We start from the raw sequence: 26079 nt of genomic DNA, 5'->3' as shown, positions 1-26079 counted from the left end.
AATATGTAGATTATAATATGCATAAACGTAATATGTCTATGTATATTTATTGTTTCTTTGTTGTCTTTTTATATAATAATAATTATAATAAAGGAAAAATTATAAATTAATTTTCCTATTTTTCATAGCTTTGAATTTGTTAATTATTTTGGCAATATCGACACTATAAATGTTAATTCTGGTTCAGTAAACAGGAATAATTTTATGTTAAGAGTAAAAACTGACGGAGGTAAAAAATGTTTTTGTATTTTTTTTATAAACCATTATAATTTTTTATAAAATATTCAAATTAAACCCCAATTTGGCAATAATATATATTCTTAAAACATTTTATTTTGCTCAAAATATTTTTTAACCTTGAAATATATTTTTTTATGCACTAAAAAATTTCGTTCATAAAAAAATTAATCGTTGAAAAAGCTTATCCTATTGAAGCTGCATATACTCTAGTAAAAATATGTCATTAAATATCTTATAATATAATATTTTTAAACATTACAAAAACCAATATTATTATATAAATAATCGATAGTATTATTAGTACTTACATGTGATATTGAAAAAAAAATATATGTATAGATATAATCTAGTTAGGTATAAAATAGGAGGCAATTTGTGTGCGCTAATATGGTACATAATAATTATCCATATAGGTCATCAAAACGTGTAGATTTTTTTTTAAAATAAATTTATTATGGAATGGATTGTATTAGATTTGTAAGCAATAGTTCTGAGCAAAGCTATTGATGTATTTAAATAATACACTTGATATAAAAATATTAATACATTTAAAAAGTTGTATTAAAAATTAATTTATATAATAGATTTTATAAAAGTATAGGTATTCACAAAATTAAAAGTATATTTAAAACATAAAAAAAAAATTGTATAATTTTTAACTATGAGTATCTAATATAAATTAATAATTTTGCTTTAAAACTTTTATTGATGGGGATTGCAGGGAATTGAATGTCGATTTCAATAACGTGTTGACTACTATAAGCTTTAACATTTAACGTTTTTTTAACGGTACATATTCCGCAGCGGACACAAGCTGTCGGAATACCGAGTTTTTATTTTTAATTGCATTTAGAATTGGAAATATGAAAATATTAGACTTTGTTCTGTTTATGGTTTCCCGTAAAAACAAAACAATAGCTAAATAAAAATTGTTATACAATTTATCATAACAATACTTATTATTTTATAACTTATGTCTTATAAAAAAAATTAATGGTACAAACTACAAATACTGTAAAATATATAATTTTTTTTTACTTTTGTAAATAATTATCTTTTATCATTTCAACTATTTGGTCTTAACCCACTAACCCCAAAGGAGCAATATATAGTTTTGAGAGTGATTATTTTCATTGACGTCACTTCTTTATAATCGCACCATTATTTCTAATAATTGTTATAAATAAATGGTGCCGAAAAAGGCAATTACGGATCAGTTATATTCCTCCAACCCGAATACGTTTTTTTAAAGTCTACTAATTGATAATTAAATAATTCATATTGATTTTTCAACACAATTCCATAAGAAAATACAACATTTCAATTCAATATGATTAACATTTTTATATTTATTCTTCTAATTCGAATATTTTCATAAATGTTTTATTTTACGCCAAACCAGTTTTTGATAAAATTGATTTTGAACTCAAAAATGAATAACTGCACTGACTTTCATCATTATTACACATATACCTAACCCATATTATTTATTATAGATATGAAATAATTTTCAAAGTATTTTGCCTCTCTTTATACTATACGTTATAGATAATTTCATATGAAATTATTTAAATTCAAAGCCTTATACTCGTACTGTTTTTAATTAGCGTAATAATATATATTTTACTATTTTTTTAGTTAAGTATTAAGTATACCTACACGTACACGTATGGCCACTAAGACCATTGTGCCAATGGCCGTAAGAAGCTAAAATATTTTCTTCCCCGGTAAAACGTGATGGAAAATGTCTATAAAAAGACTAAGGGCACACATTTTGTACCACATTATCGCCTAAATAGTTTTTAAAACTAAGACATTTGCTGAAATTATATATAAAAAATACAGTATATTATCTTAAGGTCAACTTTGCACTCGTTCACATTATTTAGTTTCATTCATTTTATTCGTTTTATTAATATTCAAATTTTGAACTTACAAAAAAAAAAAAAAAATGTTTTGTAAATTTAATTTGTCTACAATGTTCTTGTAACATATTGCATGTACTTATTTTTATACATTTCTCACTCCCACACGATGGTCATTAATAGACAATTATATGTATTGTACTTTGTTTTAAAATATATAGGATGTAGGATGTAGGATGCTACATAAGTAACTAAAGATCGAATTTTGTATGTCATGAAAATAAACTTAGTATAAATAATAATTATTGTGGTCATTTAATTAAAAAAAACTGCGTAAATGACAATACGAATTTAGTGTATTAGTTATAATTATAAATATAGGGTGACCTAGGTGGCTCAATTCCACAAGCCTTGGGCCCCAAGCTCAACATTTAAATCAACGAGATAAAAACATTTTCTTAATTATAATAATGATAATTTTTATATTAATTTCTTATTTCATATTTTTGTACATTTTGATTACCTACATATTTCCCTTATATTAATTGTTAAGTAATAATAATTATTGTATTTTTTATAAATATGTTAATGTTCTTTGACCCGTTTTTATATTTATGTTTTGAACCAATTAATTGACTTAACTTTATAATTAAGCATTTATTTATCAATGTAAAATAGTGAAGAGTTGTATTTTAATTATTTAAAAAAATTTAGAGTCCCTAGTAGATTATTTGCCACGGTACTTTAAAATCCTAGTAAAGCCACTGTAAAAGTTGTAGTATTGGACTAATTTTCTCAGATTTTGAATATCCTTAATACCATGGGCTAAGTACAATCAGTAATTACACTTGAATAACGGATTATAAATTAACCAAAAATGTTATTTCTAATTTCTATATATTTTCTGGTATACACAACCCCCGATTTTCCGCTCAGGGGATTATTTTTTGGACACGCACCTATAATCATTCCTTGATAATATTATCGTATTGTTATCAAAATCTTAGACTGTATACAAACCGCGCCTTGCGTAGGTAGTCATATTCATAATCTTTCTGCCATAATAACAACCGGCTCGATTAAACGTACAAAAACGCACTTCAAAAACATAATAACGCACGCATTGACATATGCATAAACACACAAAATACGTCATGATAATGTAATATACATAGATAGAGCTGTGTAGAAGTTGGGGTTACGCAGTTACGCTTAAGGTCGTCCATATTGACGCAAATTACTTTTCTATGAATCATATTATTATACTATGCGTACGGCCACCGTATTTAAAATCAATTTATAAAGTGCCGTCAACAGAGGCGGACCGGGAATAATGCGGCCTAGTATTCTACAATTATAAACTAATGGTACTAGTAATAGTACCCAATAATAAGTAATATTATTAAATGTTCAGTGGCCGCCTGGGCTACAGAGTACAGATTGAATCGGCCCAGTTTGCTACAGCTCGTCAACCCTTTTTCGACGCATGTGTCCACATTGGTGGTACCTACTACTACGCGGAGCTCACATGTTTTTGTACTGCTAATGTTATCATTAACAGCGATGACGTTATAATAACAATATGTCCGGGAACGGATTTTATGATTATAAAAATCAAAAATAAGTACATACCAATTTTTATTAAAAAGTGTAATAACTTTTTACGAATATTCTTCTACAAATAGATTAAAATGACAATAAAATATCAATAATATTTAATATTTTAATGTACGTTTTATTCTGTTAATTAATTCATTTCATATTCGAATTAATATTATTTTTTACGAAAAAAGACAATTTATTATACTACTTAAATATACTTAATAATTTAATATATAATTAAAACAATTCAAAATTACGTAACTATTCTCTAAGATTTGAAAAAGTAAAATGAAGACGATATGTCGTATTATGATATATTTAAATATATAATATTAACTGAAACAATATTCGTTGTCAACCTCCGTAATAGGAACACACTCCATATTAATAGTTAGTAATTATTAATTACTCATCAAGTAGAAAGTGTATCAGTATCAACTTAAATAAATAAAAATGTAAAAAAAAATCATATTTTAGCCAGAATAATTTCAACAGTGCACGTTTTTTATCAGATTAAAAATATCGCATTGGCAAAAAAATATGTAATTATGATAAAATTTGTTCCCCAATAACAATATTTCTATTATCTAAGTACTATGACGACCGACGTGCATTCTTAATTTCTTAGTACCTATTTTGTACGTTACATTAAGACGTCAATCAGTATGATGTATACAACGACCAATTATTACTACACGTGTATGATTGTTGTTTGTATCGATTGATGACGACGATTGTCGAACCTGGATAAATAATATTACATATTATATTATTATTGTTTACTAAACTATTTTGGTTATAATTTATCAATACCTAACTGTCTTTAAATTATTTTACAAATCTATAATCCGTGTCTAAAGGTAGTATTCTGTCATAAAATTTTAATATGATAATTATCGCAGTTATTATTATTAAAAAGTCATATTATTTTTATAAGACAGCATTTAGATTTTTGATTTTTGATTCTAGATTAAAAATTAATAAAAGTAGCCTGCGTTAAAAATATTTTGATCATAATTATCATGTTTTTAAGACATGATAATAATAGTATACCTGACCTACCCTAGGTATTTTTACTCGAATAATATATAGGTTAGAAAAATATCTTGAAAATTAATTAAAGATAAAAAATAATAAAAAACAAAACTATTTCAATCATACTTACAATTAATTTGAAAAAAAAATATTTAAAATACTTTAAATTATACTGTAAATTAAAAAATGTAAATTTACAAAGGATACTTATGTTATTAGTGTTACTTGTGATACTAGTCATTAGATAATAGTCGTATATGATTTTCATGATTCATCATACATTTAATGTAAAACACTGTAATTTACTCAAAACATTTTTATTGTTCGGCGTTTGAAATATTATATTAGAACACTATAAAAAAAAACGCTATATAGGCGCATGTGTTTATGACATAGTTATATAATAATTATGCACACACACACACATATATATATATATATATGTATATATTTAATAAGTTATTTATGGTTAAAAATAATCGAAATTATTTTAAATTAAAAAATGTTTATATTTATGAAAAATGTAAATATTAAAAATGTATTCGATAAATGTACAGTAAATATTCTTCTTTATAAAATATATAATAGGTGCCTTTGTCCTAAACGGAACCAGAAAGTCGTAATCGTGGAAATACGGAATATCTTTGTTCCTAATGTTCCTATATTATGTGGGAGATTGATGGAAAAAACAAATGTTGTTATAGCGGCCCCTTAATCAAAAATTAAAATTAAAAAAATCTATACACTTAAAAAATATTCATCATCTGTCTAAAAAATATATCATTGGCCATTGCATTGAAATCCGAGTCCAAACAATAGCTAATTTCTTATTATATACTTCACTATATTTTGAATTATAAGTCATTGTAATTTTATTAATTTATAATTAAAATGTTAGCTTGCAGTTAACCAAAACTGTTTACCATGATCTTACACTATAACACAGAATCCAACAATATCACAGTATATAGATTCGTTTTTCAAAATATTTCTACACCTTTATAAGTTTATAACAATTGATTTTTGATATATCTCAACGATTAAAAAATAAACTTTACATCAGCCACTATAATATTTACTATAAATTGTGTAGTATTGTGGTGTACTAATGTATAGAATTGTCTAAATCTAGACGTGAATTTATTTTAAATTTGTGTTATTACAGATAGTGATTTGTGTTGTTTATCAATTATTTTCGTGCACTAAGTCCTGACGCTTGGTATAGTCATATTCTGTATTTTAAACATATTTCATACATTTAATAATAGTGTTGCCTAAAAAAAATTATATATTTGAACCATCGAATGAATGTTTTTTTTTTACACAATACGAGAATATATTATGCATAAGAAGTATATCGTTTCAAATGTAGGTATTATACGTACCTCTACATTGACACATTGTGATTTGTTTTTATTATTAATCATGCAATAACTTTTCCGATATTAGGTATCTACACTTTTTAAATTATTCTTTTTTAAGACCTAATTTTAATTTTTTATTGGAAAAAAAATCGTATGATTTCAGAATAAGATAACTATATTTTAAGAGGACAATAAACAAAAATTACCCTACGTATGGACAATGGACATATTGTATGCATAATCAATATTAACCTTCAATTTTGACGCTGAAATTTTTCATCCGCATATAGATTGTGCAACATACGCTTTTGACATTTTTTGGTATAAATGCCTATATCTTTGTTTGCAATAATACATACGTCTTCCAGATGGTCGGTATTTTTCAATTTAGCAATACGCAATATACATTTGGTTGCTTTATACTGTTATGTCTTAAATGTGGGCACTATTAAAGAAAAGTACAAGTCAACAGCATATTGACTATTAGTTTTTACTTTTTTTGTGTGTTATATTACGATGGCTTATTTTGCGTCTTATTTCTAGTGGTATTTTATGCATCCATATAAAAAAATATTATCATTCCACCTCAAGCATAAAATTAACATCATAAATCATGAGAAAATTGTCGTCGTTTTTTATTTTTAATATACAATATTTACTAAGTAGTTTAGTATCTATATTCTATACCTAAAATCAAATCATTTATATTAATTTCTTTATGTTATTGTACATGAAATTCCATTTAATTAACAAACAACCTACCTATATCAGTTTATTAATCATGAAATAAAGTATTAATAATAACTACACAGTTAAAACGTATACCTCATTGTAAATTTATTGTAAGAACTAAGAATTACTTAATGCGTACCTATATATTAAATACGATGATGCATTTATGAATAATGTTATATTAAGTATACCAGTTTTAATGCTTATACAATGTATAAACAAAATAATAAAAATTCAGTTATTATTCGTTTCACATAATTTAAATAATATTATCTTGATTCTTGATAAAGTTTTAACACATACGTATTTATTAATTACTATATAGACTTATAATGTACTTGTAATACTTAAAATATTTAAACATGTATGTGTATACAAATTAAATGATAAATCCTTAATTCGTGACATAAAATATGTTCCATAATATTTTTATTTATGTAAAGTGATTCTTTTTTATATGATTGATGTATTCTGTATAATTGATTGAAAATTATTTATTCTTAGAATAACATAATATACGATATACCCACCATCATAAGTTAATACCTATTACTTATTACTTATTATTAGTTATTAATATGTAGAAGTGTAATTTACTTTTAAATCAAGTCAAAAATATTTTTTTTTTTTACTTTATTATTTATTCCAGTTTTGTGTTCAAATAACCTCGATAATCACAACTAATGGATGGACAAGCATGGCTCTTAGCCAAAAAAATCAAGGGAAATAAAAAGAAAAAAATGTATATTTTACCCACAATGAACCCAAATTTCAAAAAAATAAAAAAATAATTTATGTTCCCAAGAATAGTTATGGTAGGTAGGTTTAGTACTTAATAAATATAATATCTAGATTCATATTAATATAAGCCATACATTAACACACTAGATAATTTAACTGCTAAAATATCGAATTTTACAGAGGTATTGTAATATTCTAAATCATATTTGACGTATAGGCATTTTAAAATTACAAATTACTGCTGCGTAGTGCTGCGTACACATAATCAAAAATTACAAACCATAATATAGAAAATAGGTATATGTACCTAACTAACATATCCGCATACTTATAAATACGTGTTGTTTTATTCTACTCTGGGAAATTTGAATTAAATAGATAATTCCCGTGTAATGTAATTGTTTTCAGGAATAGTTTTTTGGTATGTTTTATATGAGATTTGAAAAAAAATTTTTATAATTTAACCAATAAAAAAGACATATACGCCACTGCCCACTGTACAATGATTTATTAAGTCCATTTAAAAGTAGCACGTATGGTTTACTTATCTGCGACTGTGAAAATGGATCTTAAAGGCGCATAATATATTACATTTTTATATAATATAATAAATATGACAATTTTTAAATTGAAATTAAATTGTTTTTGAGATATGTATTTTTATTTTATTGATTATAATTAATTCTATATTTTGCTCAAAGACATTTTTAACGCTTTTTTGTACCGCCAAGGATATTATCAAAATAAAAAACAATTTTATGTTTGACTGCATCTTTATAATTTAAAATGTGTATTTAGTCATAATTTGTTAATACGATATATATTTTTTTAAATTCCGTGTGGAATTACATAATTTTATATATTCTATGGATACCTTATATTTTATCTCTATATACATAATGTAGCCTATCACAAATATAGTTATGTGGATATTATTTTTATTTCTTCACTAAGATCAAGGTAAAAAATAAATCGTATAATAAACTTAAAGAATCATTAGGTTTATAAATCACATATTTTTACACTAGTATCTACTTCATATCCTATAATATCTCTATTGTTTTTGAATTACCAATACCAACTATACCTACCTAACTTTTTTTAATTATATACATAATAAATTTAATTTAGTCTTGAAAAATATACGTATTTATATTTTTTGTAAATCGCCTTGCGTCAATAGTCTCAGAATTGTAAGAGATAAATATAAGGATGTACAAAAATAGTTCAATGTAATAAATTTATCACAATATATAGTGCATAAATAATTACAGAATTAAATTATTAAAAATATTTTAAGAAAAATTATTTTTTTAAGTTCATTTCATTTATAAAACTAGTTAGTGTACTTATTTAATCTCTTATAAAAATATTTTTAGTATTTATGTTCGGTTTGAACGATTTTGCATTGTCATTATGCACTTTATTAAGCATATTGTATGAATAATTTCGACTTAGATTGTATTTATTTTCCTTTGTTTTATGAATACCTATTACCTATTAAATATTTATACATAGTACAAATTATTATACAATTTAAGTCTTAGTATTAAATACTACTGACAGTACTGACACAACAATTATAATAACAAATATTTTAACGGAAATTCGTCGTGTTCTAGATTGTCGTCTCCTTCTTCCCCATTTTGACTGGAAAATATTCTTTATTTTTCAACGAATACATTGGAAAGAGGTTTTGAATGAGTTTTTACTTTTAGAAAATACAGTCTATACAATAAATTCAATAATTCAAACATCTACCATTGGATGCATTATGAAAATAATAGAGGTAGGCATATAAAATTTATTGAAATATATTTATATATTATGTATTTATTATTATAGAGTATAAAACGCTATATAGTTATTATATATATTTAGTGATTGTATATATAACAAAGAAAACGTTATCATGGGCTATGTTTGAAGGGTAGGTCCCCTACACAGTAATTTTCTTTAATATGTTTACTGCGCAGTACATTTAATATAATATTATGTATCAGATTATACGTCAAACCACCAAATGATTTATTACAAAAATTATTAGATTCATCTCGTAGGTATATAATTCCCATGAATGCCATTGGTCTCATACTCACATAATTATTCGTATACGTAGTGTCTATATAGTAAGTACGTAAAATCAAAACATCTGCTAAACTAACGTACCTATCATTTACGAATGTGCCTGAAATAGATTAAAATCTACCTACTAGTTATTCTATATAAATAAAGCGTTGATAAATAAGTATATAAATTATTATATATTGATGTATGTTACAAGCTTCGAAAGATTCTCATATGTACGCAGTTGTTATATTTTGAAAATGGGATGATCGGCTTTAAATAAAAGTGTTTTGTGTTTAAATTTCTTTTTTCTTTTTTTTTAAGTAATCGTTATTAATTAAAATAGAGTTCAGACATCGTTATTTAGGACCAACTTTAGTTGTTTATTTAAAAACAAGTATTTTTCATACGTGTGTCTAATTTATATAAGTATTATAGATACTAGCTAATGTTTAACTATTGATAACTTTTAACTTATAATGTTACACAACCAATTCATGTTTCATTCTATATTATCTACTTATTTTCTATTTAAGATTTGCCAAACTTATTAATTAATAATGAGTAACTTTATGTGTGTTGTTATATCGTTGTATAACATTTAAATATAATTATTGTAATTTATTTCATTTAACTTATACACGAATCCACGATATAGCACCTATGTACCTATTAGTTATGAGTTATGACTTATAAATATATAAAAAGTGGTAATTTAAACTATAATCATAGAAATATAGATAAGTAACAACATTTGTTATTTATTTAATAAGGATTTGGAAAGTTGCTTTATTGGTTATAATTGTAAGCAATGTACAAAGTAGTTCACCAAGTGCATCATTTCCTTTTTCTTTAATAATGTAGTTATTAAAAATTAATTTTTGTAACTTTTAAACATAATTTAGGTCTATATTTTTGAATTATTGAGATTTTCTGTTGCATTTAAAATGTACTCAGTGATGATACTAACTTCTGTTTCAAAAACGAGAACTAGTATTATTTTGCTTTAAATTATTCAAAAATGTTGATGTACCTAAATCAAAATTCGAACTAGCTATTTTCGAGTGATTTAACATTATGCAAGTATTAAGACACTATTTATATGTAATGAGCATGTATAATATATACCTAACATAAAATATGTGTCATTGTGTAATATTTATTTAGTCGAACATTAATTACCACGTACTTTTAAAATTTATACTCACATAAACGCTAAAAAATTAATATTGTTTACTATGATTATAAGCTTAATTAAAAAAACAATCGTCCTTTTAGATTCATTAAATGTATTGAATTATCTACCCCGGGCTTGTACTTGTTAACATTTTGTTTAAAATACACACAAATGTTCAGAAAAATATTTGCTGAATAATTTAATGTAAATAAGGGTGGTTCTCATTTGAAAAATAGAAGTTTTTATCACCACAAGAAACTCTTTAAATGGAACAAAAATATCAAACATTCAAGGATATAATTTTTATGTATATTTAAAAAAATTTAAAAATCAGATTTTGTATAATTGCATTATTAAAAGAAAATAAAGAAGGGTAAGCATGCTTAGTGAGTCATCCCGTACCTATATACAATTAAATTTTCATAAATTTATTTTGATTAACCAATGAAACTACAATACAATTTTTTGGAAAAATTCTCAAAAGATGGTAATTTACATAAATGTTACAGCCTTATAAAGCTCAAAAATACCCGCAACGGCCGCAACTATACATAATATATTATACTTTGTAGTTTGTCCTAAGCTAATAAATTAATCATATTTTATTATATTTTTAATACTTCAATATTTGTACACAAGTTGAAACCAAATCCATCCATAAAAATTTAAATTTAAATTTCTTAAAAAAATTCATCATGTTAAGTTAATTACGAAACAATATTTTGTTTAGTTTGTAAATAAATTCAATTTAGTATATAAAACTAATTATAATGATAATTTATTTCGTTATGATCTTCAGAAGAGAGAAAGTCTATTGCGGGGGAAATATGTCCGTTTTATGTAAAGTATTTGTACATATCTTTACATATCAAGTTACATTAAATGTTGCAGTCTTTCAGATATATCCAACTAATGACTGGCCAAACTATTTATCTGGTCAAATACTGCTTATTAACCACCGTTGCAAAACCATTAAAATAGGATTGCATTCCAACACATAAAAATTAATGTATCACAGATTAAATCAAACGTAAGTAAATTATAATGTACATGATTTCTTATATTTGTAAGTACCTGCAGATACATAATATATTGATAAACCTACATCTTATAGGTAATATAACTTACTACAACAAATTGAATGACGAATGACGTGAATTCGTACATATATTTTAATTAGACATATACGTACAAGCGATTTGTCGATGTATAATACAACTGAAGAAAACTAATATAGGTACCTAATAGCAAATAAGTAATAATTAGATATACTATTCGATGAAATCAAATAATTTATTTAAATTGCAGTTTTACCATATAACTTATCTTAACTATAAAAGTTAAAAAAAATATAATTACACGAATAATACAATTTGTATTAGTTATACAAGTGTTTTTATGTTATTTCCAAAAAAATTGAAAACAATAAACATTTTAAAAACATTTTAAAGAAAATGTTTTGTTGATATTATTTTTTCGAAACCAATAATTTTTGTTAAATAGTTTTTAAGTTCAAACAAAATATTGAGAAATATTATAATATTATATTATATTATGTATAGGTACATTAATATGAATTGCATTATGTTGCAGTGTATAATAACGCGCAAGTACGTATATTATAATACATATAGGTATTACCTATAGGTATTTATAGATAAATTAGGTTATACATACATAATATATGGACAGAAACCATAATAATAATAAATACCTATATTTATGTATTTATGTGTGTGTGTGTGCGCGCGCGTGTGTGTAGTATGATCAGTGGGTAGGTACGTTCAAATAGTATTAACACTCATATGTTATATTATATATATAATATAATAAATAAAGGTTATTTGGTTTTCGTCAATGCTCACGCGAGCCTGCAGCGCGGAATCTTTTTTCAAACACACAGTGTTTTCGCTAACGAGCTAAACCTACTCGTCACTTGCACGGTGTTATTATAATATACCTATTATTATTTACATCGCGTTCCATTATTATTAGTACGACGAGCGATGCACCGATAAACAGCTCAATCGAAACAAATTTTATAAAAGTCGCTCATCTACTATACTCAGTATATTTGACATAGGTATAAACATAGGCGCAATTTGAGTTTTAAATTTGGGGGGCTATTATAATTTGCATGTACTAGTATGTACTGTGTGTATGCTCCCTGAGATGTATAAAGGTGGAAGCGGATATATACAAAACATTTTAGGGGGGGCTATGATTGATTTTTGAGTGGACTTCGCCTCCCAAGCCCCCCTCAAATTGCGCTTATGGGTACAAAATCACGTATGTGGTGCTTTATTCTAATAAATCACATTAATTTTTAACAACGCCAATAATATATTCAATCTCAACATTATTTAACATATTTTTCTCTACAGCCATACATAAGAGAATGCCTCTAATTGAGCTCGCAATACAATAGTCGCGGTCCACCCGGAAAATTCCCAGATAAACCGTAGGCATATAGTCCACTACTACGAGTACCTACCTACTTTCCTTTAACCATATTATCACGAATATCACATACGGGCCTTTCACGATGTAGTTTTATCAAAATCACATCATAATAAGTAGGCTATAGTATATTGTAGCTGTATTATAGCTATAATACATAAATGTGTACAACGAGTGTCCGACTAGCGTACATGTTAAAGAATTTTATATTTGTCGACAAAATTTGTAATAATACTAATATCATTCGACGTTTATTATAATATGTATAAAGTAGGTATAATACGAGACGGACACACAAATATTATACATAGGTGCATACACGTGCGCACAAGATTATGGGCTCTTAGTTCAACGACCACTAGAAGGTTATTCGATTTTGAGTCGTACAGTACACAACATAACGACATAATATCATAAATAATAATTATACGATTATCGTGCGTATATATAGCGTGTTATATTATTATTATGGCATAATAATTATAATATGTTTGACAATATTATTATGTGTAAGTACCTACTCAATATCGATATTGTACCTATACGTTCACGGCGGGTTAAGTTACGTCAGGACTGTCGACCGTATAATAATATTGTAACATTTTTCATTCACAGTAGGTTTTTTACTACACGTGTGCATTATAAAGACATATTGTATCTTCGGCGGCCACGCATCGTGTTACTTTACGGGTCACGCGGCATTGCGCATTGTTGCAGTTCTGTTAGATGCACGACTGCACGGTGATGCACTACGCGTATTATGTATATGTATATTATTATTATGGTATATCATGTTACGACTTACAACAACTGCAGTGGCGGTCTAACACGTGGGCGGGATTGTTGTTTATTAAAACGTTTGCATTCGGAATACACGGCGACGGCGGTTCCGCGGTGTGTTCGAGTCATTCTTGATGCTCATATATATATAAGATTGTTTAGGACGAACTATCAGCAATTGCGCACAATCAATATTCACATAATGTAATATTTGACATTTATCATTTATCACTATCGTCTTTATCTCAAATTTTTTGTTTTTGTTTTTTAAATTGACTGCACGCCTACCTCTTGAGCTTCGCCCATAATAACCCATACTTGTCGCGTTAAATAGAAATGTACAGTATTTGTGGTTTTTAAATAATAACGTTAACTACATTAAAGTATCTATTTCTGAGTACTATATAAAATTGTGTTGTATTTCTTGATCAGTCGAGTGAAACTTTTTGAAATAATACTATATAAGATTATAAATCCGTTTTCGAGACCTTGAGTTTTTCAACTCATGATGACATACTAAAACTAAATGGTTTTAAAACGTTCCACTATTCCAACCTCTGGGCGACTGTAATATTCATTTCCGGCATATTCCTATTACCTATAACAAATTTTATTAATATACGCGTTCAACTGTAGATGTGTCCACGTGATTATAACATATAATATGTGGCTGCAGTATATGATTTAAAACCTTGAAATCATTCTGCTTAAAAATATACTGAGATAGTTAGATGTGAATAAACTTGCATTATTTAACTTTGTATTTTTATGTTTACTGATTAACTATAATAGTAACATTAGCAAATAAAACTTACAACTATTACCAAATATTTACATAATGCGTAAATTATTATGATTCCAATAATATATAAAATTAAATCATTTTAGAAAGTTGAAAAACTATAAATATTTTTGCATAAATGACTCATAACTTTAAACAGCGAATTTTAATGTATTCCTGTATACTGAAGTATTGAATCAATCACAAATTAGTGTACTTGTATACTTTGTAGTGTGTAGTCGTATAAAACCGTATAATATTACATATATTACAGTTAAGTAATCTAAAAAATAATTAACTTCAGCAGTTTCCAGTAAGGTTTGACCTTAAGACCTTACAGTAATACGTTGAAATTAATAATTATCGATAAAACGAGAATAGTTCCAACTTAAACTCCTAAATTGGGCCCCTTATTTAAATTGATCTGGTCGCGCATGGTTATACTATTTGATTTTGACATGCTTGCGCCTACCTAACACCAAGGAAATTAATATTATTCCAAACCAATATATTAATGGCCAGTAGGTCATTTACACAATTTGCTAAAGAAAAATAAAAACCAAATATGTCTTGATAATTTTGATTTTCAAAAAAAAAAAAAAACTATTATTAAAAATGATTATACTTGTTAGTGTACTTTGAATTAGTTAGAGTTAGAACATTATATTAAAGTGTTTAAATAATATATTTAACTTGTAAGAGTTTAAAACTAATACGGAGACTTTACTCAATTTAAAAAAATGTATTTATTTATACTAATTACTACCTTGGTTATATAATCTTCTAAATTAATAAATTAAAAATTATTTATTGCTTTATTCTTACTAGAATTATTGTATTTATTAAATTCGATTATATATTGTTAGAATAGTAATAAATTAAATGATACATAATTTTTAGTTTTCACTACTGTTACCTATACAATATACATATGTGTAAATAAGATAAATAATAAACTGGAAATAGCCGAGATATTACAATTTACAACGGACAATTGAAATAGTTAATTTATCAAGTTAATTAAAAAATAAACGGCCTATCAGATTATATTTCAAGTTTGAAATAATGGTAACTTTTTACTAATTAATACGCAATTTTTCATATTATTTACCTATTGGTCATTATAATGTATTAAGCTATACATTAGGAAAAAATAGAAACTTATACCTATATTAAATATGTGTATGCATGTATATGTATTGCATATAATACATTACATACTAGGTTAGGTATATACCTATTAATTAGGTAGGTCATATATTTTCGTTTGAATACCTTGTATCAGTCATTATAATTAGATAGGTACAACAAACTCTGTGCAACTTATTGAAACGAATGATAAGCACAATATTGAATATTATATTCTATAAAATATATTCTTTAAGTAATATGTAATATAATATTATAATTTATGCTATCTGTTAAGTAGTGAAATCAAGTATACTTATAATTTTTTTTTAAATCGTAATGAATTGTATTATTATTTATTGTAATTTGTAAACGAACTGCCAGACACAGTTTTAAATTAATATCATATTTTATATTCAGTGATGTAATAATGTATTTCATTATACTCATTCAATGTGCGATTGAAACTGTCAAATAGAAATTGTATTTCTTTTTAATTTACTGTCAGGTTAGGCCAGTCATTATACCAGATTTTAATCATGAATATTAATTATTTTTTATATATGTATATTATACCGACCACATATAATAGGTACCTATATAAAAAAAGGAACTGAAAACGCATTTCATTTCCTTATTATTACATTTTTATGATCTTCAGCTGCATTCATGGTTCTGAATTCATTACGAGGGCTTATTCCATTATTGTTCCATGGCTGCTGCACCAATGGAAACACACAAGTAGTTTGAATATATTAAATACAAGAACGAATACATTATTGACCACTAGGTTATTTCCATTGAGCGAGCAGGCAGCAGACATTATTTTCTTTAAAAAACCGTATAAACATTTAAAAAAAACTATCTAATGAAAACTCAATTTAAATAACATGCCTATATAATTATAATTTATATGCATGTATAATGAGTAGAGCCTATTATATAGAAACACGGAGGGAATACGGTTTTTACCCGGAGCACCGTTTCCTCCAAAAGGAAGACCCACCCATAAGATAAAAAATAAAATAATTTCGAATATAAGTAGGTAGAATTTATAGTTCTAGAAAAAAAGAAAGATTTATAATGTTTGATAAACTTACTATATAATATAATATTATAAAAACGTGTTTAAGTGTTTTTGAATTTTCATTACTAAATTTTCTTTTAACATGATGTAATCTGTACATACACGACTAGGCAATTATTCTTTTAATTTGAATATAAATAATACACGGCTAATTAAAAAAAAAAAGTTTATCAGCCTTGTTTTTTTTATATAATTTATTATAGCTGGCTTAATTCAAAATATATATTATATTATAATAGTATTTCCGCTTTCGAACTTATATTTCCTACATGGACATTTATAGTATCACTATTATGAACTATAGGATTGGGCTTATATTTTTTCCAAAACGATTAGAATTATACGTAATAATTAATTATTCTTCATTCTGTGTGTTACATCTTTTTTGTATACGCAAATCATACTATAATCACATTCGCGTATTGATATATCCATCAAATTTTGATTAATGAATAAATATATATTTATATTATATTCATTTACCACGTGCAGGGTAATTTGTTAAAATTAGGAGATAATTAAATTGATATTCATTATCACGAACGATCCTTTTAAAATTAATGTTTCCATTTTTATCACACAATAACCACTAAATTACTAAAAGCAAACCATCTTTAAGGTTTTGTAATACCCATGTACAGCGATAGTACTTGCTAATCAACGTATACTTACTTTTTATATGTATGATGAAGTAGGTACTTATATTGATTATTATGATACCAATGTGTAAAAAATTGAAATTGAATACGCAATTATGTAATTGTTTGCATATTGATTGTCATGATCTCTGATTGATGTATTGATGTAAAAGTCTTTTTTATAAAAAACCGTTTACAAACAGAGCACTTAATATATTTTTAATTATGTAACATCTGAGCAAACATATAATTAAATAATTAGATTCGAAAATCGAAAATAATTATGTGGCTATAGAAGTATATATTATAGATAGTAACCAGTATATATAGTAGTGAATAGATATGTTAAAACGGTGTTGTACCTATATAAATATATAATAATTTAATAAAGATAATATTGATTATTGATTCAAACAAAATATGAAATTAACGGTATAATTATACATATATAGGGGAGAAATAATTAGATATTGTATATTTTGCTAAAGACTTAAAATATAAAAATCGTATTGTAGACTAATTAAATTTATATTTAGTATACAATATATGATTTCAAAATTAGGATTTAATAGATTTACAAGTATGAGATATGTCGTGTTTTGTGACGTAAATATGGAACATCACGCGATACACAATGAGAGTGAGGTGATTTTCTCATATTTATAGAAGGTGCCTAAGTGCACAAAGCACAATAAATCGGACATCTATAAAATGTTTTAGAAATATCAACACAAAAGTGCTTATAAGGCATAAGCCACTACATCATGTACCTACATAAATTAAAATGTATAATATAAATATTATTGGCTGCTATACTTATTGGTAACTTGAATCTTGATAACTTATAACTAGTTATTAGTCTTGAGACTTGATCATAGACATGGACAGAAATATTCGGCACTTTGGCAGGTAGTGCAAAATCACGAAAGCGGCACTAGTTCACTTTTTGAAAATATTTTTCTTATTATTATCAGGGCCGCCTCGGAGGGCACAGCACTAATATTTCGGTCCGCATGTCGTGCATAAGCACAACTTGCACCACACGTGCGCACGCCGATGGGCTAGATAGATTATAAAGAAAACATTCTTCTTAAAGCTGTAGGTACGCATAATACGTACATTAAGTTTTTTGTTTTATTATTCCTATTGAACTTTTATAGTTATCAAAAGCAGACTATATTGAGTCTAATGAGTAAAAGATAGGAATACTATAAACTATGATTGGGTCTACTCTCCACCTTTATAAGATAGATAAAGACAAATATTTAACGGAAGAAAAACGTGTTAGGTTATTTGTACACACAATGTACATAATGTTCATTGAGATACATCATTTTTATATTCATATTATCCATATATCTATATCTATTGATGTATTCATTATTACATTTATATGTATTTTAGTTGGTGTTTTTTTTTTATTACGAGTTGATTGTTAAAAGGCATTAATATAATATTGTGTAATTTAATGAAGTTAAATCGGTGTTTAGTTTTTTTTACATAATTGAAATGTATAGACTAAATTTTAACGAAACGACAATTTACTCTAAAATATATTTTGGTGACTCATACACGATTTTTGAATTCGTTGAATCGTAACGGAATCGAAAATTATTTAAACATTTTAAACACGTTTTTACTCTTTGATACCTATTACTTATAATATTATATATAACGTAATTTTAGATTGTGAGCTCGAATGAATGTATAATCTAGGTTATATAGTGATAATACTTTTAGTTTTATATTAATTTTTGTCATGTGTCTGTCACCAGTAAAAAAAAATGTATAAATAAATATGAAAAGAAATGTATATCTTCAATTAAGAATCAATTCAAAATTGAGGATTAAATCTGGTAATAAATTTAATCTCGTTATAGTTAGGCCGTTGGAGAATGAGTAGGGAAAAAAAGTAAAATATTCTATAAGTACTTTTCAAAATAATCGGGAAAAACTAAAAAAAATTACCCTATAGTGGAAATATTTTTGTCTATTTACAATATTATTTTTAGTTTTATAATTAAGTTGTAATTCAAAAATAAATTCAAATACTTGAAATTTTCTATTTTTTTCTTTGATTTTTTCGATTAACATTGATAATTTTTTTATTCTAAGTTAAAAGTTCTAAACATTGCTCTGAAGATTTTTATAATTTTTATATATTTCTATAGGATAATTATAATATAATAATTAATAATAATGATATTTTTATCACTTACCTAACTATAATAACTATATAAAAAAAAATATAGACGTTCAATCGAAAAAAGTTAGGCACGTGGGTATTGGATCTGCTATATACATTAAGTTTCAAGTGGATCTATTATATAAATTATAAATTATTAATATATTCATAGTACAATTAATTTATACATAATATCTTGAAAAAAATCATTACGTATAAATTATACGGTATAATAAAATTCATAGTTATATATTATTATACGTAAAAGTTGTAAATTTCCATGAATAATGTTTTTTAAATTTATTATAAAAAAATAATCAACATTTTTATTTATCCTTAAATAAGTAGGTAATTTTGTCCAAATTTTAACTTCAAATGCTCATATATAATTATTTGGCTTTTCGATAGAATAATATTTTATATATTAGTTGAAAAACTTTTAAAAAACCTTGTGTTAGCTTTTCAAATCTTAGGTAGGTACCTAAAAAAACATTCATTTTTTTTCTAACTACAAAAATATAATGTGCTAATTTTTGTGATGTTTATAAATGTTGTAACAATAGATTATCGATATTTTTTAATAGAGAAATTAATGACCAACTTATGACGAGCTTTGTATTATATTTTCAATAATTTTTACCAAGCTAATAGTTTTAAATCGACATTTATAGAAAAAGAACTTTAAAAAAATTAAAAATTCCTCGCGCTTATATAAATAGCTTAAAAATAGTCAAAATATTTTAAAAATTAGATGGTAAATAAAAATCGATAATATTATATTTTAACATTTTGTATATTTCAAGTATCTGGGGTTATTTATTTTTGATTTATATCAAAAAAAAAAAAAATTAATTTTGTCAAAAATTGGATTTGCGTAAAAATCCTAGTTTTTCCGACTATAAAATAATATAATTATAAAATAACTTTTAAGAATTTTTCCCCAAACTACCAAATAGATCCACTTTATTACAAGAAACCACCCTTATTTTTGAAAATTGATTCATTTTTACTTCTGTAAAAAGTGTTTACAGACATAAAATAAAAATAAACTCACACACACATCATTTTAAAATTCTAAAATCTATGGATTCTTCGCTCCTCTCAGAATCTTTGTAAAAATGGTTTACGTTGTCTTTTAAATTTGGAAGGAGCAAGTTCACATACATCGTTTGCGCTTTCGTTAATTTATAAATTTTGTAGGGTATACAATAGTTGTTTTCCTGCAGGTACCTGTTTGTTTTAATCGATAGACAGATGTATTGATTCCAAGACAATTTAGAAGTATCTACCTACTATTATGTGTGAGTTTATTCCCTTTTTATGTTAAATCAGTAAAAAAAAAAGAAAGAAATAATAATACACAACATTTAATACCGAAATAAAAACTTGGGAGACTTGTCAGCCAACCTCCTCGTGGTGTCACCCGGGTAACGCTAATAGGTTGAAATGATATGTGTTGGGAATCAATTCATACGTCCCCAAATTAACTCAAGAATTTATTTATACATAAAGTAACTTTTGGGAATCGACTATAATCACACCGGTGAACTACGCGGCTTATAATGTTCACCCCTGTTTTGAAATACTAAAAATTATATCTATACTAAAAATTTGGCGCCTAGTATGTATGTTTCTGATCACGTTTCTAAATCCAAATTGGCGAAAAAATATTAATATTAATTAACATAATATATTTGCATATTGAGTGACATAATACATAATTGTACCAATTAAAGTATTATCAGACACAGTGTACAGCAAGTTCATTGTAATCATTGTATAAAATAAACACTCTTACTCGTGTATGTGTAACACACACATAATATTATGAGGTAGTGGTACACGTTTTATCAATAAATTGTAAATGAATGAATGAGATCAAGTTCAATAAAGTCAGTAAACTATTAATGAAATCGATGATCTAAATATTCACGTGTACCGTGTAGTGTGTACGTGCACGTTTGTTTAAGTGTGTTAGTCTTAAATATATACATATATCCCGTGTAGATTTATAGTGTATACATTTATCATTTATCGGGTTTTGTAAAGTTATGTAAATCAATTTAACCGTTATTTTCTTTCGAATACTCATTTGTTAATGAAAAAAATAGGTACATCATTTTTTTTAAGAGTAATTCAAATTCTTACCTAAAAAATAATTTCTAAAAAATATAATTTATTGTTTGTAAATAAATTTTAATATTTTTAAATACAATTGGAAATTAATTTTTTTTCAAGTCGAAAAATATGAAATAAAGCAACTTTTACCAAAAAGTCACTAATACATGGTTGTTTAATCTGTATGCATTGGCATTAATAATCGTGTAAAATATTAATCATGAATATAATAGTTTAACGTTAAAATGATTAAAATTCGTTTGAATTCATACATATCTAATATAAAACAAATAACATGTAAATGATATATTATTAAAGTAGGTACGTGACTGACTAATAAACATTTTATATTAACAAAAAATATGACACATAAATTAATTATTTAAACATACATTTATTTAAGCGAATTTATTAGGAAGTTTGATATGACATTTTAGTAATTAAAAAATGAATCATACATATAGTGATATATAGATAATAGGAAAAATTAAACGTCAGTGAAATACTGAAATCTAAATATTAATGTATATTATTAATTTAATAATTTATTAAGATGTTAATAATGATGTGTTTATGGTGTGCGAAGCTTATAATTTTTAGACTGTATAGTATATAATAAAAAAAAAAAAAAATTTATTTTGCTGTTCATAAAGGGTTAATTATTCAAAAACAATATTAAATATAATATTATTAAAAGGACATGATAAGCAATAAATTGAGGACGATATAATTACAAAACTTTATGAACAACCCATTAAAAATGGAATGTTTTAGAAATATGCTCACCACCATTGAAGTATAGTCAACATTATGACTAGAATACAGATTTTTATAAACTAAAACATATCATAATATGCCATGAAATATACAGTAAAAATCATGAAAATATGTATTAAATGTACAAGAAGTGTTAAGTAAATAAAATTAGTAATAATTAAAAAAAATATCTTAATTAAATCATTTATTTGATAATTATTATTTTTAAAGTATTAAAATAAATCTAACAACTTAAAACCTAACTGTTAACTTTTAATTTTTTTTAACAATTTAATTAGATATTTTTGCAAAACAAATACATTTTTTCAGTAAAATTGTTTTACTGTCAAAATCGATAAAAGTTATACAAGTTTAAAAAGCTAAACAAATCTCTAATTGAAAATCAATCAAAATGTGCAAAATTAAAGTTTAAAATTTAATTCGTGTATACCTAATTTAAATTGTGTTAAGAGGACGCAACACCTACATGTTGTTTCCGTCCTATAAGTGCGTAATATAACAAATTTACGCTCAGCAGATCACGTTTAGCTCAGTTAGTTTAAAAATTAGAGTGAATACAAGTGTATTACAGTTTAAGTAAACTTGCTAAAGAATTGAACTATTGTAAAAAAAACTTCATACGAACACAGATGATATTCTTACCATCAAGTTTTATAATAAGTCAATTCACTCTAATTTTTAAACTTACGGAGCTAAACGTGATCTGCTGAGCGTAAATATGCGTGCTATGTTACGTACTTGTAACTTGTAAGAGAACACATACGGGAATGACGTCCTCTTAAGAGATGATATTTCACTATCTTTTATGTTTTTATAATGAGCTAATAAATAAATGCATTTAAATTTTAATACAAACTTATTGTTTGTTTATTTTTTGATATTTCGTGTGTAAGTTAGACGGAAACTACACGCGGATACCTACGATGTTCTTTTAAAACTTAGTTACAGAATATTGGTTATACTAAACTTTGTTATGTTGTAGCACTTGTAGCTCTGTATTTATTATTTTGTAAGATAGAAAACTAACATTGCTGACCTTCTCGAGACATTATTTTATACATTTCTAAAATGATTGATTTTTAATATTTGAGACTAACACGTGTAAATATTGATGGTTCTTTCATTCTTTATATCTATATCAATAATTCAACTATTGAATTATTTTAGTGATTTTGAGTTAAACCTATAATAATTGTGAACTACGAGTATGTTGAAAATGTTTATTATCACAGCGCGTTTAATAACATCGATATCATTATTTTTTTCTATTAATTAACTTATTTGGTCCTAGTATAGGTATCATAACTAATTAAAAAAGTAAAGTACAAAAATTTAAATAGTTTTTTTAATTTTTGAGTTCTCAATATTTTATGTAAAACAATATTCAGAACTTGGTAGTGTTTTAAAAAGTTTAAATTTGATTTGAAAATGTATGTTCTAATAAAAAAGTATATATTACTAATGGCTCTGTCTCTGTTGTGACATTAAAAAAAATTACGTTTTTTGATATTTTTGTATGAACTTTTTAGTTTTTTGTTTTTGATATTTGACATTATCTATTTAGTATTTGGTATGCTGAAGTTTATGTCTACTGTATTTCTATTTTTATCTTCATCTCAAATTTCTTACGCATCTTTTCTATAATGTCATGTCTATGTGCATATAAAATAAATTAGCAATAAACTATGTACAGATATACGGATATCGGGATATATATAGGAAATAATTACTAATAAAGTACGAGTATAGGTATTTATATTAATTACTATAATTTTATTTCCAAATTAATATTAAAAATAGGGTTCCATCTATAAGCCTAATGACAACTAAGGTAATGATATGATTAATATTTCAATTTTGATTTCTCAGCGGATTTGTATTTACCTATATTTAAATATATCGACCAAAGGTAAAACATATAAGTAAGCGTCAATTGCGTAACGTATCCGAAATCTGAAGGTTCCGATAACCGAGTATATACAGTTAGATATTAATATATATTATACTCTGCGAGGTGCTTTGTGCACGCGCATAATATCTTCTATATCTATCTATATTAATAAAAGGCAATGTCTCTGTGTATATAAACGATTCTTATCCAAGTTTATCACATTCATGGCTCTGAAATTTGGTAAAAAAGTAATCCTCTATCGGCTATATTTTTTGTTTGCATCTTATCGAAGCAAATTTTCTAAATTTTTATTTTGTAGAGGGATTCACGCAGAACTATATTGGTTGCTGGCTCACGAAAAACGAATAGTTTTTTTGTTTGTATTGGGTTACCGTTAGTTGTGCATAATAAAATATTTATTATGATTAGCCATTGGGCCTGTATTTTATAATTGGCCAAAACCACCCAAATTACCGTTTTGAAACATAAAAATGTGTGTATTTTACATTTAACGGAGCTAAAGACGGACTAAATCCACTGGAGGTAATTAATTTTTCACGGATAACGCTGCGGTACAGGATCTGCTATAGTATACAACCTTACATATTATTATTTGATATGTGCAGAGCGAGTATGTGTGTGTGTGTGTGTGTGTGTGTGTGTGTGTGTGTGTGTGTGTGTATAAGTTTAATTTAGAGAAAAAATATTTGAAACACTTAATAATATAATCTATCTATGTAGGTATAGTACTATAGTCTAGACTCTAGACTGCTCGCTCGCACTCGGTCGTGGACCCCGGCGGCATCGACGACTCACTCGGGTCGGGTGCCAGCAACGAAAATCCGACCGGTGTACGCGTCGGATCCTTTGAGCGACGACGACGACGACGATGACGATGACTACACCACGTGATTCACACGTATCGGCCATGAGCTGTGTGCGTGTGATGTGTCACTAACGCCGTACGGAATGCGTGCCAGAAAAAAAAAAAACATTATCGGCCTGTCCGTCCGTCCGTTGTCACCACCGGAGCAGAAGACCTTATAGTCGGCTCCGGCGGCGTCCCGTTTTCTCGGAACGCGGGTCTCCCCCTTTCTAACGAGGACCACCGCCGCCGACGACGCCGTCACGCCGACACCACATGTGCCCCATTGTACTACGTTATAACTTGTAATAAACGACGGCGCATATAATAATAATAATAATAATAATAATAATATGATGTATAGTTGTTTAGTGTGTGTAGTATGTACTCTAAAACAACTATCGACCGCCCGACAGATGTATTTTATGTTACGCGTACGTCCTGCTTCTCCTAATCAACGGGCGCGGTCGTTTTTAATAGTCCGAATTCGTCCGCGTGACTCAACGACTCCGAGAATATTTCCCGCCAAAAATTATAGTTGTAAAA

General features: G+C 26.0%; 1 protein-coding gene across 5 annotated transcripts in view; it reads left to right on the top strand.

Annotated features, from left to right (window-relative positions):
- Positions 1-26079, top strand: part of LOC132917429 (uncharacterized) — a 54270-nt gene that overhangs the window by 3578 nt on the left and 24613 nt on the right. Inside the window, exons 2-4 of one of the 5 annotated variants that reach the window (XR_009660280.1) lie at positions 9202-9368; positions 11715-11853; positions 11938-12056. The exons of 3 other annotated variants lie outside the window; for them this stretch is intronic. The gene's annotated coding sequence lies outside the window, so the exon portion shown is untranslated. Of the gene's footprint in view, positions 1-7487; positions 8295-9201; positions 9369-11714; positions 11854-11937; positions 12057-26079 lie in introns of those variants that run through there. One more of the 5 variants, XR_009660282.1, reaches the window with a different exon arrangement.

Source organism: Rhopalosiphum padi, chromosome 1 (genome assembly GCF_020882245.1).
Source record: "Rhopalosiphum padi isolate XX-2018 chromosome 1, ASM2088224v1, whole genome shotgun sequence".
Taxonomy (NCBI): Eukaryota; Metazoa; Arthropoda; class Insecta; order Hemiptera; family Aphididae; genus Rhopalosiphum; species Rhopalosiphum padi.
Note: the sequence above shows the minus strand (reverse complement) of the source record. Positions and strands in the feature narration are given on the sequence as shown.